General features: G+C 44.0%; 1 protein-coding gene across 3 annotated transcripts in view; it reads left to right on the top strand.

The window, feature by feature from the left end:
• Positions 1-1,785: 1,785 nt before the first annotated feature.
• The window catches only part of LOC146799541 (carbohydrate sulfotransferase 8-like), a 114,018-nt gene continuing 99,407 nt past the window's right edge, over positions 1,786-16,396 (top strand). The window contains exon 1 of one of the 3 annotated variants that reach the window (XM_085627112.1): positions 1,786-2,169. The gene's annotated coding sequence lies outside the window, so the exon portion shown is untranslated. The remainder of the gene's footprint in view (positions 2,170-16,396) is intronic. The other 2 variants (XM_085627113.1, XM_085627114.1) reach the window with 2 other exon arrangements.

Genomic DNA, 16,396 nt, shown 5'->3' with positions numbered 1-16,396 from the left:
CTGGGCAAATCACTTCACCTCCCCGCGCCTGAATGTGTAACGTAAATACGGTGTTATGTAAAGCGCTCCAATACCTTCGGCTTGAGTTCGCGCTATATAAATATGCAACAAAAAAACACCTATGCCGCAAAATTGTTATTGATGCCGATCTAGAGGTCCCACTCTTTAATTTGGCAATAGTGCTGTATGAGTGTGCAAGGAATGACTGACAACGATGGAACGCAGGCCCCTGCACTGCAAGATGGCTCCTCAAGCCTTCAAGGGGACCCCATTCAGCGAAAGGACAAAAATATATGTGAGATACGGGAGACTCTGCGGCCCTTCTCCACATTCTGCAGGGGGGCATCGTTTTGTATTACAACACTGGTTTACAGCATACCCGAGATAAGTAGTCTAGATGGCAGGGTATTGAAAAGTTTGTTGTGTACGCCTAGTGGGTGTTTTGTTTTTGTTATGCTCCTACAATAGCCTTAACAAACCAATTTGTTTCATTTGTGAAGCAAAGGAATTTCTGTGTTAAATCCTTTAGATGGCTTGCGCAAATGGAAAGTGGGTCTTTCCCAACAAGCAGCTGCCTATACAGTTCAAGCAGGGCTGGGGTAGAGCCAGACCAATGAGAGGACTGGTTCTGGGCCGGGTTACACAATCTGGACCAATCACTGGGTTGTATTTTATCATTCCAAGGCTCATTCCAAAATCATATGCTGAAATGAGCCAGTCTGAACTGCGCTGAGATCCCAACCAAACGTTGGCGAGCTTTCTCTAGTTAAATCTTTAATCTTAAAATTGTTAGGTGAGAGCACACTAAGAAGTATAACAAGCATTGGCATAGCCAATAGGCCTCGCCTTTGGGACCTTATAAGTATTTAGTTATGCAGTACAATATCCTTGGTGCAACTACATCAACTGTTGCATAGCTGAACACTTATAAGGTCCTAAAGGCAATGCAATAGGTCTCGCATTTGCACGAGTTTAAGCCATTGACATTGTAAATAACAATGCATTTTAATTATGTTTTCAAAACCAATATGTGAATAAAAGGCATTGTCATTTACAATGCCAATGGCTCAAATTCTCGCAAATGCGAGACCTATTGCATTGTAAATGCTTGTTATATAAGCAGGTGACATCGCTACTTAGACCCGGTGATCGTTACCAGGGCGTAACACAGGCCCCCGCATCCCCCACGGTGCGGGGGGGGGGCCCGAGCAGCAGGGGGCCCCCTCAGTACAGTACTCAGGCCCAATAGCTCGGATTAAATCCGGAACGGGGCCCCCTCTGTGTGCGTGGCAGGGGGGGCCCTCAACTTTCCCTAGCTGTTCGATATTCTGCTGTTTGGCTGGTGCTGTTTATGGACCCAAAAGATCAAATCTGTATTTTCTTGCAATAACTTTCATTAATTTGTTCATTTGTTTGAAATCTGCCACTACATAGTGTATGGATCTGACAAAATACAATACTGCCAGTCCTCTAAATATCACCAGCACACCAGCTAAAAATATCACAAAAACACAATACTTAATAATTTCCCCTTATTGCAGGATTTTAAGCTTCAGTCCCCCCAAGCCAGCTATCCAAAAGTCATACCTCTCTTCCTTTCTGAATATTACACTATTTCTAGCATTTGTGACTTCTTGACGACAATTGCTCTTAACCATGCAAATATATATTAAAATCTTCTGCTGTTCGAAGATATACTGATTCACCCATGCTAGTAAAAATGATTAAACATTAACGTGCGCGCCATGTTTGTTCGTGGTATAAAGTTCAGATGGTGACACTCATAGACAACTGATTAGGACTGCCATAAAACTGTGCATCACTCTCCTCCACACCTGCTAAAAAGCATCGAGAGCCCTCCACCACAGTGCAACCGAGGAGACTCTTAAAACCCCTCTTCCAGCTTCTGGGCTGAAAAGACCAAGACAGCTGTTTCCCTTCACTGCCTCGTCCAACAAGAAGCATCAGCTCTTCGGGGGGGGGGGGGGGGTACTAGATTGTCTTTGCACTGGGGTGTTCCAAAGCCTGAACCCGTCGTCAGAAGATTCCCTCACCAGCACCCACAAACCACAAACCAGGGGATTCCGCACTTGTACCTTACTGCAGATTCAACTCAAAAGGATCGTAAGGCTGTGACCACCCAAAAATCCCACACAACTGGTGCAACTGGTAAGCAATGCGAAGCTGTCTCTCATAGCAGTTCAGAGTTTATATCCTGCAATGTAGTCAATACTAAGTTGAGACTTTCGATGATTGTATGAGTTCAGTGGTCATTCACCCTCACAGGAAAGATAGAGTTGAGAGGGCTTTTACTGAACATAGGCAAGTAACTCAATTCAAAGGAGGTATGGTGAAATTAAAAAAGATCTGATCCAATTTTAAACCAGAACTTCTGAAGGAAGAACGCGTCTTCAAATTTATTACATACCATAGATATAGAGAATGGTAATCCTCCTTATGTGATGAACCACCTGTCATGATCTTATCTTGTAAATACAATCAATTTAATTATCAGTCAGTAAGCCTTTTTGACACCGTGTGGTAGCATTGGTAGGTGTCTTTAAATCTAAACCCATGTGATTTACAAATAATCCACAAATGCAAAGTAATCCAGGACAGAAATTAACTAGATTGTTTGCTGCTTGATTGCGCTGATTTCAGAAAACACATCCTAAATTTTGTTACTAACACCTTTGGACAACCCCTTATAGACACTCATATTTGTGAGTGCGATCACATGCCACAAACGTAGGCACTGAAATCTGGAAAAGCTATTAAAAATGGGGATTGGGTTGGTAGAGAGGGAAAAGGGGATGGGAAGAGTGGAAAGTGACACACAGGTGGCGATAAGGCTGGCGTGTGAGGGACATGGACGATAAGGAGGAAGCAGAGTAAAAATGCAGGAGGTGGGACAGCTACGAGGACGGAGGTGAGTCATGGACATTGTGAAAGGCATGGAGAAAATGGGAGTCAAAGGGTTGAGAGCAAGAGATTAGATTTGAGATATTTGTGTGGGTGACGGGAGCAGATTAGGTGATGAAACTAGACTTGGTAGGGGTACTATATGAGAAGAATATTACAAAAGAAAAGGGGGTAGTGGAAGAAGATTGGTTGGAGTAGTGGGAGAGGCACCTAATTGTACAGAGAAGTAGAAGGTAAAGAGGACTTGATAGTAGGGACAGGTGTCTGAAGTCAATCAGAGAGGTACAGATGTGAACAAGTATAGATGTGCTAATAGGGAGTAGTGGCAGGAGAAGCCCACAGGGTTGTCCTCATGCAAGATGGATGACAAGGAGCGTTCCCATGCAGAGGAGGTCAACACATGTGCAGCAGTCTTAAATGACACAGAGAACTGGATTTGACATTTATTGTAAGTATAAGTAGGAAATGACTGATCCCCCAATCTTAAGTTATAAAAGGGTAATTCGCAAATATACAGAACGTTTACTGAAGCCCTAATGCCAGCACGCGTGAACAATAACAGCTGTTAGTAGCCCGCCCGACAATTACCAGCCAGAGCCACAGGGGAGGCTGCAGAACAAAGACAGTCTGCAATGTCAAGTGATGGTGGCATGGCTTGGAAATGGTTGTAAGTTATGAGGCTAGACTTCCGAAGGAGGGGGGTCCAGCTTTTGAAATTACATAACCAATGTCCCCCATGCACTGCCAATGGCCTCCCATGCTGTATGCAGCATGCATGAACTTATTTTGCCGGGCACCGCCATTGTTTCCAAGGTGAACCAAGACAGGATAAACACCAGCAGGCATTCCATAAACTGGTACACCTCTCTGCCACCATTGCTGCCGGCCTTGCATGCATGCGACTGCTTTCGTGACGTCAGATCCGGTGATGCTCGATTTGTGGGAAAACAAAGCTCCCTAGAACTGTAAATCACGTGAGGAAATCGAGAAGAGGGCAGACGTGACATCAGACAACCTTTGGAGGTTGCTCTTGAACCCACTTCTAAATGAGACCCTTCGTTCTGTGGTCAGTGTGTGCCTGACAAGGTGTGGGGTGAAGTAGTGGCTGTAACCCTACTGTGGGATACCTGAAGGCTTCCAAAGAAATTTAGAGAAGGGGCTTTAGAGAGTGGAGGGGGTGTGCACTTATATGGTTCGATCAGCTTTTGGTTGGAGAGACAATTTAATTCTTTGCGGAAATTTAAGACAGTTTTTTTTAAATGTTGTACTTTCAACATAAGGCAACTGTCAACTACTAGAGATGGACAAGCTCTGACCATGCCAATAGGTCGGATTTGTTATTTATGTGGTATGTGGTAATTTTCAATTTCTTTTAAACATTGTTAAAAAGAAGGATCATGTGTTTTATTTTCATTACGTTGTTTATTTTCATTACGTTGTTCAATATGTTTGAATTGTAAAGATGCATAGGTACTTAAAGTATTTGCATTTGGATACGAATAATAAATTGAATTGTAGATTTTTTTACACTTATTAGAAAACAAATTACGTTTTATTTTTTGTTAAATACTGTGTAGGCATGCATTTGTTTAGTTTAATGATGCAAGTCAATAGGTCTCCGCAGGACACCCTTCATTTTGTACTTTTATGTCCCATATACACAATCCCAAGACGCAGATTCTTAAAAGATATTCTAAAAAAGGCAAGGCTCACTCGAGCCAAAGAGGCATTGACCTTTCTACAAAGGGCTAGTGACCCGTTAACATTATGTGCGGTGACAAGTTTCTTGAAATTTGCACTCAGACTCAGGGCAACTAGAGGCCAGCATTAATTATGAACACTGTAGACTTGTCAACTTGTTAGTTTTAGCAAGCTACCAACAAGGATTTCCTGTGACTAATGATCTATTTGCATGTACATAGATTCATTCAATGTTCTGTATATTGATTTAATACTGTTTTAATTGTATATATGTGTACTCTTTTATGATGGTTTTTAACCACCGAATAAAGAACTATTGAATTGAATTAATGATGCAAGTCTTGTAATGCTTCAGCAGAAAGAGATTAGTTAGATGTGTGTTAGTAGAAATGTGCAAGCAGTTTTTTTAAAAAAAATTATTACTTTATAGTAAGTATGATGGTCTGGTGAGACTAGTTTGTATAGTGTTTATGTTTTTAGGTAGTGAGTATTTGTGAGAGAGTAACCATGTTGTTGTTTTTATCAAGAGGTGTTGCGCAGCAGCCAGGGCGACTGATGCCGGAACACGTGGGATCACGGTTCGGTCGCCGGCGGCAGGTCAGCCAAGCAGCATGTGACTCTGGACAATAGCTCACCTAATCTACCTGATGGCTCCCAGCGCCTTGACACCTTCGGTTAATTGTTTGCGCTTTACAAATATTGGATCTTATTGTGAGCGTCATGTGTTATTCTTGGTGCTTGTTAGCTCGTATGATCTTCTCTGGACGTCAGTTTGTGTGGTTGTGCAAAAGTTCAGGATATGGGAGTTTTGTGATAAGTATGTGTAGACTGTGTTAGTTGAACCACAGAGTTTCATAATTTCCACAATGGAACCATTGCAACGACTATATATCCAATTTAATGGAGACCTGTTTGATCACTTTTTAGGTCGAGCCTACCCAGCGCATGCGCTCTCTGCAAGACCTGGAGTAAGCAGCATATACGAGTGTAATCCCGCCTGCTGCTTTCCATTGGCTAACTCCTCCGTTGTGCTTCTTTCTTGGCTCTGTATTGGTTGGCTCTTCCGATACATCACTTCCGTTGTATCGGAAGCAGCACCGACCAACTACGGCTTTGTTACGCAGTGAAGTGTTTAGCTCTTTCGTTTGGGACTACATATTCTGTTTTGTGCTAGGCATATTTTATCACAGCGGTGCCAAGCTCTGCACCCGGTTTGATGCTTTCTTTTTTTTTTTATCTCTGAACATGGCACCCGCTTAATGGGCCGCCATGCACATATCTTAAATGTGAACCGGCGCTGCGCTTTATAGTTTAGCGCGGCGCCTGCTTTCATCATTGTCCGCAGCCTTCTTTTCGGTTTTTCCTTTCACATGTATACGTGTTCCCCGTGCGCCCTCTTCGCCTCCCGCCTTCTCTCACTGATCCTTCTTTGACTGTCTTTAAGGGAGATGCCTGAATTAACTCTGCCCATAATGGTAAACACTTGTTGCCGTCTAAATGCTGTCCCTGCCAGCTCCAGCAGCAGCCCGGAGCCTGCTGTTTGCGCACTGCACCAGGGAAGGCAGACCCCGCTCCCAGTCAGTCTCTCACATTAAAGCTGTTAATTGGCCATAGGCGTTACCGTGGCAGGCTTAGAGCTGCAGCAAACCCCTTAAACATGGGATTCAGATGCGTAATCTCGGCTCTGCCACAATCCAAGGCGAGCACCCACAATGTTTGTAAGCTCATCTTCCTTCCCCGCCCCGTCACTCAAGGCAATTGTATTTTATTTATATAGGCTTACTACCTCTGGCGAGGCGTAGGAGCGCTTTTCAGCGAATCCAAGATAATTTCCTTTCTTTTTGCAGTATTATACTATGACGAACAAGGCACACAGAGATCTTTATAGTATTTAGATATGTGAGTTGCACATTTTCAGACGATTCCTTGTTTTACTCTAAATGCCAGGGGGCAGATTTATGAGGTCCGTTGCGCCATTGGAACGTCACTTTTTGTGACGTTCCGTGGCGCAGAAGCCTGCGTGATATTTATCAGGCAGCACTGAGCCACTTCTTTTGGCTTAATGCTGCCTCATAAATATCAGTCCCTTTAATGCAGTGTTCTGCGTTAAAGGGGCGTGCAATGGGTGTTGCTGGGGGCGTTCCCAGCAACATCCATGGCCTTTTGACACTGCCCCAGATTTACGAGAAATCGTAAATCTGAGGCAGCGCCTAAAGCTTCCGCCTCCCCAGGGGAAGCGTAAGGGAGGCGCAACGGGGAGAAATATCTTTATTTCTCCTCGTTTTTCCTTTTTCTATGTGTGCTGCATTCTGCAGCACCCATACAAGGAGGAAAAACCTCTTGTGATTATTTTTGTACAGAAAGGTTTCCCTTCCTGTACAAAAATATTCATCTCTGCAACGCAGGCACCCTTGCACCATGGTGGTCTCTTAAACTTTGTAAACAACGGTCTGCAACCTGAATCCCATCTACACTTCTGATCCAGGCTATGCAGTGATCCCTTTAACCACGTGATTCAGGGGCGTAACCTAGGCTCTGCCATAATCCACGGCGAGCATCCGCAAATTGTGTGACCCCCTCACTCAACGTAATTGCATTTATATAGGCTTACTACCTCTGATTTCTTTTTATTTTGTGGTTTTACATTATGACAATGCACACAGAGATCTTTAGAGTATTTAGATATGTGAGATGCGCATTTTCAGACGATTCCTTATGATGTTATCCGAATACAGGGTTGGGACACTCCGTACGTGAAGGGGCTGCCATGAGATAAGCAGGGCGAAAGCCTCTAAATTATTCAAACAGAAGCCTGTTATCTGAATCCACTCTGTACTTCTGATCCACGCTAAAAGAAAAACTGACTTAGTTGGACACTCTTTACACACATGCCCTCACACGATCACCTAATATAAACAGACGTATACCAGCTGACTCTATGCTACCTGGACCGCCCTTGGGGTTTCCATATGCAAATCATTGTAAAGTCGAGCTTCGGTACAGTTTTAATAATTGAGGTGGATCAGGACTACAGCTCCCAGAAGGCACTTGGTTGTTCATACAAGGTCTGCTATATGGTGTCTCAGTGAGATGGAAGGAGCAATTTGTAAATCTAGAATACTATAGCAATAGTAGAAATGCGTTATTCAAGCTTTTGTCCTTTGAGGAGATCTCACAATATTACTGTATTATCTAACACTCAGTGGTACCAAATTCAATCTGATGAAGTAACACCTCATCTGGTAAATACCGGACACACTGAGCCAGCATTTACCATGTGTAATTTTACCGAGTGCGAAATTAGTGCACGTAAGTGTGTTCATTTTAAAATCAGACTTTAAATGTATTAAATGTCAGCACAGTTGACATTGTGCCACAAAGCTGTACCGCCCGATTTAACACTAAAAAGTAAATGATGTCAAGAGACTTTCAGTTGTCCCCGATTTCCATTTTTAAACTCTGGTAACTTTAGGAGTGAACCCTCGGGGACAAAAAACAAGTGAGGGAACCACGGTTCATGTGCATGACCAGCAATTGTGGCCCAGTGACGCTACTTCTAGCAGCAAGCCACGTGTGTGGTGATAGGTCTGCTTTCTCATCACAGCAGCAATGTGGCGTAAAGGCCAGAGCTGCCGACTTTGGAGCTGAAGAACCAGGTTGGCTCAACATCATGTGGTTCCGGGCAAATCATTTAATGTCCCCGTGCCTACCAAAATGAATGTGTCCTTGTGTAACGTAACTGGTGCGCATGTAAATTGCTCCAATACCTACGGGTCGAGTTTGCACTATGTAAAACTGCAGAAAAAGGTTGAATGATGGGTGCTGAAGATTGGGCTAGTTGGGGGTGTCCAATAAAGAAAACAAACTTGTTGGAGAGGCTAGTGTGTATAGGTTCACAGGAAGACTGGCTTGCACTTTGCTTCATTTCTTGTTTGTTGCTTTCCATCTTTTAAGTAGGGTGTTTTGTGCCTTGGTGGACAGTGCTAAACGGCTTTGTACATCCGGCCAAAAATCTCTTCACACATTTTGTGGCAACCTATCTAATACTGTGTGTAATAGAATATTAAAATAATGAGTTGCATATTTACAGTGCTTTCAGCAAGCTGGGACCTCATAGCAAAATTAATGCACTTCATCATTCCTGGTGAACCAACCTGCATAAGCAATGCACAAAGTCTCAGCAGCTGCAGCACTGGCTGCAAGCAATGCAGACAGCTTCAATGTTTAGTGCTGGCATTGAGGAAATAGCCACTATGCACCTGCAGGCCTTCAGGAACCACCAAGTCAGGATTCACTTAGGTCTCCTCACAATGTTGCTCTTCCATAGGCTTGAATGGAGCTTTGCCTTATTTTGCCAGTATGAATATGAGCCTTTTAGAGTTAGTATAATCACATCGTTTGAGATCCCCTCCAGTCTGTTATAGCTGGATTTGTGTACTCTTATAGGGAGTAGTTATTGCTAAATAGATTAGGTTTACTATGTTTCAAACATGCACAGAGATTCACTAAGGGGCACACCACCAAACAGATGTGCACTTCAGTCTGCTTGGGCGAATCTATGGGCATCTCATCCAGACCAAATCTGGAAAAATAGCAAGGAGAAATAGGGGATGGACAGACATTTTTATTTTTTAGTGGATAGCATTCATCCCTCATTTTGGATTAATATTCACACAAAAGGATGTTTGCACTCATCTTTTAATACTATTGTGGACCTTCTTTGTCTTCGTATTAAGGCAACATCTGGCCATACCCTCTTCCTTCATCCTCCCACTTTAATACAAGTTCGCCAATTCGTTTTTTTGTCTGAAATGTGATTATGGTTGTCTGTTGGATCTTTTTCTGGCTTTGCCTGTTTCAGAAAGCCGTTCCATGCTTAGCCTGGTCAGGACAAGGCTCTGCCAGAGTCCTTCAGTCAGGTAGGTAGGAGGTTAGCTGCATGAGCCAACGGTTTGGGATATGAGGCAGTGGAGGGAATATTTCGGTGTAGATGACTGGCGGGCTTCCTTTACCAGCGTATAACTACCAACTACCAACCCCCACCAACACCCCCCCTATTTATTGTTCTTTAAAAAACGGAACATTATAAAACCTCAATATAGGAAACATATTGCAGTTTTGTATATCCGTGAATGCCTGTAAGACGAGCTGGCATGACATGATTGTTGTTTTCCACAAAGGGTGGTTCTACTATGCAGTAAGAAAACGAGCATTTGCAAAGCAATAGGTCTCGCATTTGTGAGAGTTTGAGCTATTGGCATTGTAAATACCAATGCCTTTTATTTGTGTATTTTAAAAAACCTGCAAGAGGTGCGCAAACATGCACTTTGGACTTGCAGTCGTCGCTTACGAGAAGCAACGCTGGCAGTAACTAGGCCTCTTTTACTGCCAGCCTTCCTTTTCGTAAGCAAGGACTTAAGTACAAAGCGCGTGTTTATGCACCGCATGCAGCTTTTCCAAACACATAAATAAAAGGCATTTTCATTTACAATGGCAATAGCTCCAGCTCTCGCAAATGCGAGACCTATTGCATTGCAAATGCTTGTTTCTCAGTGCTGTCAAATTCAAAATATACACAACGTGGCCCGTTTTCCCCAAAGTGCCACCTCAGGGTAGTCATAAGATGTACTCAGCGCAGTCTTGGAGGTAAGCTAGGGATGGTATGGGATACTAGGTTAGGAATGGTTGGTTAGGACTGGTAGGTATGATAGGATACGTATGGCAAGTAGGTACATTTTTGTTGGGTTATGTTTGGTAGGTAGGTATGAGAGGTATGGTAGGTTACATACGGTAGGTAGATATAATAGGTATGCCTAGTTGGTTACTTATGGTTAGTAGGGTATGTTAGGTGTGGTAGTTATGGTATGTATGGGATGCTCAGTGGGTAGCGATGATAGTTTAGGTGTGGGAGGTTAGGTGTAATAGGTTAGGTTTTGTAGGCAGGTATGGTAGAGAAGATATAGTAGGTAGGCACGGTAGTTTAGGAATCGTATTCTTGGTATGGTTATGTAAGTATGGTAGGTAGGGAATTTGTGACAGAGGCCTACTGTTGCTGTTGTTGGTTTAATTCATGGAGCGGTGGTGAAAGCATGCCATTTCAGTAGTGTACCCAGGCCTTTTTATGTGAATTACTGGAGTGGAGGCCTTCTGGCCCACCCATGTAGAGTGTTTCTTCTATGTGCTTGCCCAGCCTTTTGTGCTAGCATTGTGAGTGTGTCTTAAGTATGTGGGTGTGTGTGTTGCCATTGTAGCACATGCATGCTGTGTGGGAGTGAACCTGAGTAATAGAGGCCAGTGTTATCCATTCTGTGTGCCCTTTATTTGGCCTTGCACAAGATGAGGGTGGAGGACTGTACTCAAAGGCAATGGAGCTGCATTGCTTACATTCCTGCAACTGTGAGGCGGTCTTCAGGTGAGGCCTGCCCTCACCCTGATAACCCCTTCAGTTGGGCCGATGACAGCCAGGTGCGGAAAGCTCACACCTCTTTCTGCCTCTTTTATGGGTGCTCTGGGATGGAAACAACCTTGGTGTGAAAAGATGCACTCTACACAAAGGCTGTGCCTGGAAAGGACACTGGTTGGAGTTTGTTGACAAGGATTGAGAATCAGCAGTGACAGTTTTGTGAAACTTTGTCAGAGATGCCTTACTTTTGTGTGCAAACGTTTGGTTGGACCGACCCTTTGAGAGGGCTTTGGGTTCCTGTGAATACATTTTGATACTGAATTAAATATACTTCATGAGTGGTCTGCCCAAGTATTGATAATGTAGGTAAAAACAGCTGGAGCATATGACCCATTATGGGTGCATTCTCAGGATTTGATTGAAGCTGTTGCTGACCTCCCCTGACATAACTCCCCAAATATTTGTTGTTTTTATCACATTCCATTTTTTGCCCTCAAAGTGCGATTGACTTGCCTTGTTTAGCTTGCACCGACATTTTTCACTGTTCACCCCCAACTTGTTAACTTTACAGTATACCTCCATGGCGTTGAATAGCCTTTGGGGTTCACCTGTGTTCTACTGAAAATGATGGCATAGTCAGCATGTTGTAGCGTCACGATCTCATTGCCCCCTACTCTGATGAAATTACTATTCACCTTGTTCATTAAAGGGCCCATGTCTGCTAAGTATTGATGAAACTAGCAGAGCTAAAGCAGATGGATTGGTCACGTCTCTCCCCATCGTAATGACTGCTTGAGGGCGACGTTGTTTAAATCATTGTTCAGAATCATTTTTTAACTCGTCTCCAACCGGCCGGTGGAGCCCGCACGAGTTATCATCGCTTATTCAGACAACAAACTCCTGGTGTGGGTCTACTAGTTCTTCTTAAACAGAATTAACTTGGATACTACTTACCTCATAGGATCTCCGGCATTTAATCCTTGCGGCTGTCAACATTTGTTTTCCTACCCCCAGTCCTGATGAAGACCCGCCTTTGACGCATATTAAGCTGCGCTATTGCCTAGGGTTGAAACGTCGACGTAGCAGTCACACTAGTCCATGCAGCTTCCCTGACCCCAACATGAAGTCGCTCTTGGGTCGTGTATTCATGCCTTGAGAAATGGACAGTACAACATAACTAGTATGGGCCTTACGTGTTACCTATTTGTATAATATATGTATAGCACTTTTTTCACGTATCACCACAAGTCACTTTTCCTGCACTTCTATCACTTTATCGCCTTGCATTGTATTTTTTTTTTACAGCCATATTCAATAATTTGTGTGCATAATACTCATACAATACAAATTGTCATTTCTGACCAAAAATATTTTGTCCTTGTGGTGTTTTCCGTGTACTCCTATTTGTTTTTTTAAAAGTAATGTTGAACCTTTTTCTTCCATTAAGTGTGTAAATGTTTTTACAAAAAATTGAATGTTTTTTATATATTATTTACATTGAACAAAGAAATTGCCACATTCCCGACAGAACTACTTCGTTCTATATCATCAAGTATTGATGAAATGGCATGGGTGCCAACACGCACCATTTTTTCAATCCCTGATTTGTGTTGATTTTGTAAGGTAAGGTTTTGTTCTGATCAAGCGTAATTCGTGTGTTAGAATATAGGCCATGTATGTTTTTTTGTCCAGGTCCATATAGGGCGAACTTGGTCCAAGGACCTGAGATTGCTTGACATTATCACTAGATTACATTACCTTTTTTTTTCAGGCACAAGGAAATTGAGGGGCTTATGTACCCCCTTGCACAGCCTGTACGTCACTTTTTCCCATATTAAAAGTAACACAACCTTTTGCGCAAGCAGCTTGTAAAAATAAACCCCTGAGTGTTTTGTTCAGAATCAAAGGATGTGAAGCTGAGGCTCAGACTTAAACCTGGTTCTCCAGTTGGAAAGTTTGCAGCTTTGGCCATGAGGCCACCTCGCCTCACATCGGTCTCCCTAACAAAGGGGTAACTTGGACCAAAACAGAAATTCATTCACTCCTTCAAAATAAGCCTGGAAATCTCTGAAACAAGTATACTGGTGAAATTTGGTAGAATGTACTGTGCAGTGCACTAACACTGAGAGGGTGTGTCTGTTGTCAATGGTATTGAATGAGGGACAAACCCAATATACCCTTGAGGGCTTGGGTAGATAAATTCGAAAGGGTAAACTTGCCAACAAGGGATTTTATTTGGAATGAAAAAATATTTGAAAGTTTCAAAGAACTTAATTTATGAATGTGTTGAAATGAATTAACACCACAGTGAAATCAATCGACTTATCTAATCATCAGTCATTAACAACAACACACACGGGAATTATTTCTGTGATTTAAACACAATGATCTTTATATATTCATCAAGGATAAAAAGGAGTACAGATGGAACAAAAGTTTGAGCAATATTTCATGAAAGCAGGGAACGATATTAAGTCCACATTTCATCAAGAAAACATCTATTCCAACTTAGTTTGAACAGAGACAAAACTCATTGTTGAGCAGATAATCTACTGTGCATAACAGATATACTGGAAGTAGATGGTATAGTCGACGTTTCGGTCTTGGGTGGTGTCAATCCGTCAGACCATCTTCAGGACAATAATTGCATAAACAAGACTCTTTTTGAATCTTTATAGTGTTCTCACGAAACTTTGATTAAAATCGTGAAACTATTTTCAGTGGTACAGGTAGTCTTTGACAGTTTTGACTGCTAATTTGTTTTAAATGGGAGTTAATCCTCCTGTAGTTTCGCAAATTTCTGACGTCTGTATCAAAGTACGACAGGGGGTCCGTCCGAGTCCAATTTTGGACTCGGACGGACCCCCTGTCGTACTTTGATACAGACGTCAGAAATTTGCGAAACTACAGGAGGATTAACTCCCATTTAAAACAAATTAGCAGTCAAAACTGTCAAAGACTACCTGTACCACTGAAAATAGTTTCACGATTTTAATCAAAGTTTCGTGAGAACACTATAAAGATTCAAAAAGAGTCTTGTTTATGCAATTATTGTCCTGAAGATGGTCTGACGGATTGACACCACCCAAGACCGAAACGTCGACTATACCATCTACTTCCAGTATATCTGTTATGCACAGTAGACTATCTGCTCAACAATGAGTTTTGTCTCTGTTCAAACTAAGTTGGAATAGATGTTTTCTTGATGAAATGTGGACTTAATATCGTTCCCTGCTTTCATGAAATATTGCTCAAACTTTTGTTCCATCTGTACTCCTTTTTATCCTTGATGAATATATAAATATCATTGTGTTTAAATCACAGAAATAATTCCCGTGTGTGTTGTTGTTAATGACTGATGATTAGATAAGTCGATTGATTTCACTGTGGTGTTAATTCATTTCAACACATTCATAAATTAAGTTCTTTGAAACTTTCAAATATTTTTTCATTCCAAATAAAATCCCTTTGTTAGACCTGGCACCTTGGCGTGAGTTTCCCTTCCACTTTTTGATGGTGTGCCTCGATTGTTTTGCTGGTGTTGTCCGCTCAGGGCACTGCGCCACGGCTAATCCGTGCCGCAGTGCAAGTGCTCCCTAGGTAAAGTGTACCTGTAATTGATGTTCATGATTGGTTTAATGGATTCACTGTCAGTCCCCAGTAGAGTGCACCAGGGGTGCCAGGGCTTGTGAATGCCAATGCTGCTGGTGGGCTTGCAGCGCTGGTTGCGCCACCCACAGAAAGCGGCCGTGTAAAATGTGTCTAGGGTCTGCCACCGCCGACCCTGTGCGCGGTCCGGGACCGTCGCGCTGACTGCGCAAGTGCCCCCACTTGCCAGTCCCTAAACCTTCCCTTACCTACATATTAGCCACCCCTCTGGTAGGCCCAAGGGCAGGGTGCATTGTAGGCATAAGGTAGGACATGCCCTGATGTGTGTGGCATGTCTTAGTAGTGAATTACAGCCCTTTTCGTTCTTCACTATTGAAGGCTACCTGCTCTCCATAGGCCAGAATGGGCTGCTGGGATCACGCCAACGCTGTGACCCCAGTGGACTCAGAGAGCATGGTAGAGTGTCAAGTTTAGTATGCCTGAACTCAGAATAATAAAATACTTCTTGTAGTCAAGTTTATTTTAATATCCTGGGTTTGTAAATACTACTTTTAGAAAGTTAGTATTTACTGACCTGATCATCTCAGTCCGCCTCTGCTGTGTGTGTGTGTGTTCTGCCCAGCAACAGTAAGGAGCAGGGTGGGGGGATCCCCAGAGACAGGTTGGCTGCCAGGTGGTGGGCCGGGAGATGACACCAGGATGGGTGGGAGGAGTACACCTTGACTCTTGAATAGACCTGTGCTCTGCCACCACAAAGCCGGCGCCGCCCCCTGTAGAGCGGCTGATGTCTCTGCCCTGCTGCTGAAAGGAAAGAGCAGAGTCACCATAACAAAGTGCTCCAGAACTGGACTGAGCCAGGCCCAGGCCCCCTGGCGCTAAAGAACAAAAGAATCACGGTATAAAAGTAGGAGCCTGGCTCCTAAGAAATCAGAATCCTGTTTTACCACAAAGAACCTCTGCCCGACTAGAAGGAGAAGGAGACGCTGGAGGAGCTGGCCTGCTGCTTGCCTTGCTGAGAAAGGAGAGGAAGAGACTACTGAAAAGACTTTGCTGCTTTGTGCTTGAAACATTCTCCAAGGGCTTGATCTGAGCTTGCCCCCTGAACTGAACCCCAGGACCAGTGGGTTCTCTGTGCTTTTGCCCGTCCTCCGATTCGAGCCGTGTGGGCATCCCGCTGGAAAAGAGACTGCGCCCCTCATCGCCCCTCCTAGGGCCGTGACACTCAGGAGCTCGCCTGCCGTAACCCCGTGAGAGCCCCGCTCCGTCCGGAGCCGCTCTCTGTCCCCGGGCCAGGCCGCCTGCACCCCTGTCACCGCCTGCCACTGGAGCGCGCTGAACGCGCTATCACCCCTCCCGCCGGAAGCCGTCCGACGACTGTGATCTACGCCGGGTCATCCAGCTGCACTGACTGTGCCCTGTGACCCCGCTTCGCTATCCCCGGACATCTCAGGCCGCGCCGCCCCCGCTGTGGAGACCCCCCTGCACCGCCGTGCTGAGGGTCGCTGGCCGCGCCTGCCTACCTGCCCACACCCGCTGATCGAGGACCCAAGACCACTTCTTAAGCTGAGAGTCGCACCGACCTGTGCCGACTCTCCACATCACGAAAGAAGTTCCAGTAGCGGGCTCGGGGCCCGCAACGCCTTATTTCCCCGTTCGCCGGAACCGATCTCTGTGAGTACTGGAAACTACAAGTAACATTTGCGAGAGACTACAAAGTACCCATTTGAAACTACGAACAAAGAACATTTGCCTGCTTTATAA

Source organism: Triturus cristatus, chromosome 9 (assembly GCF_964204655.1).
Source record: "Triturus cristatus chromosome 9, aTriCri1.1, whole genome shotgun sequence".
In the NCBI taxonomy this organism is placed as follows: domain Eukaryota; kingdom Metazoa; phylum Chordata; class Amphibia; order Caudata; family Salamandridae; genus Triturus; species Triturus cristatus.
Note: the sequence above shows the minus strand (reverse complement) of the source record. Positions and strands in the feature narration are given on the sequence as shown.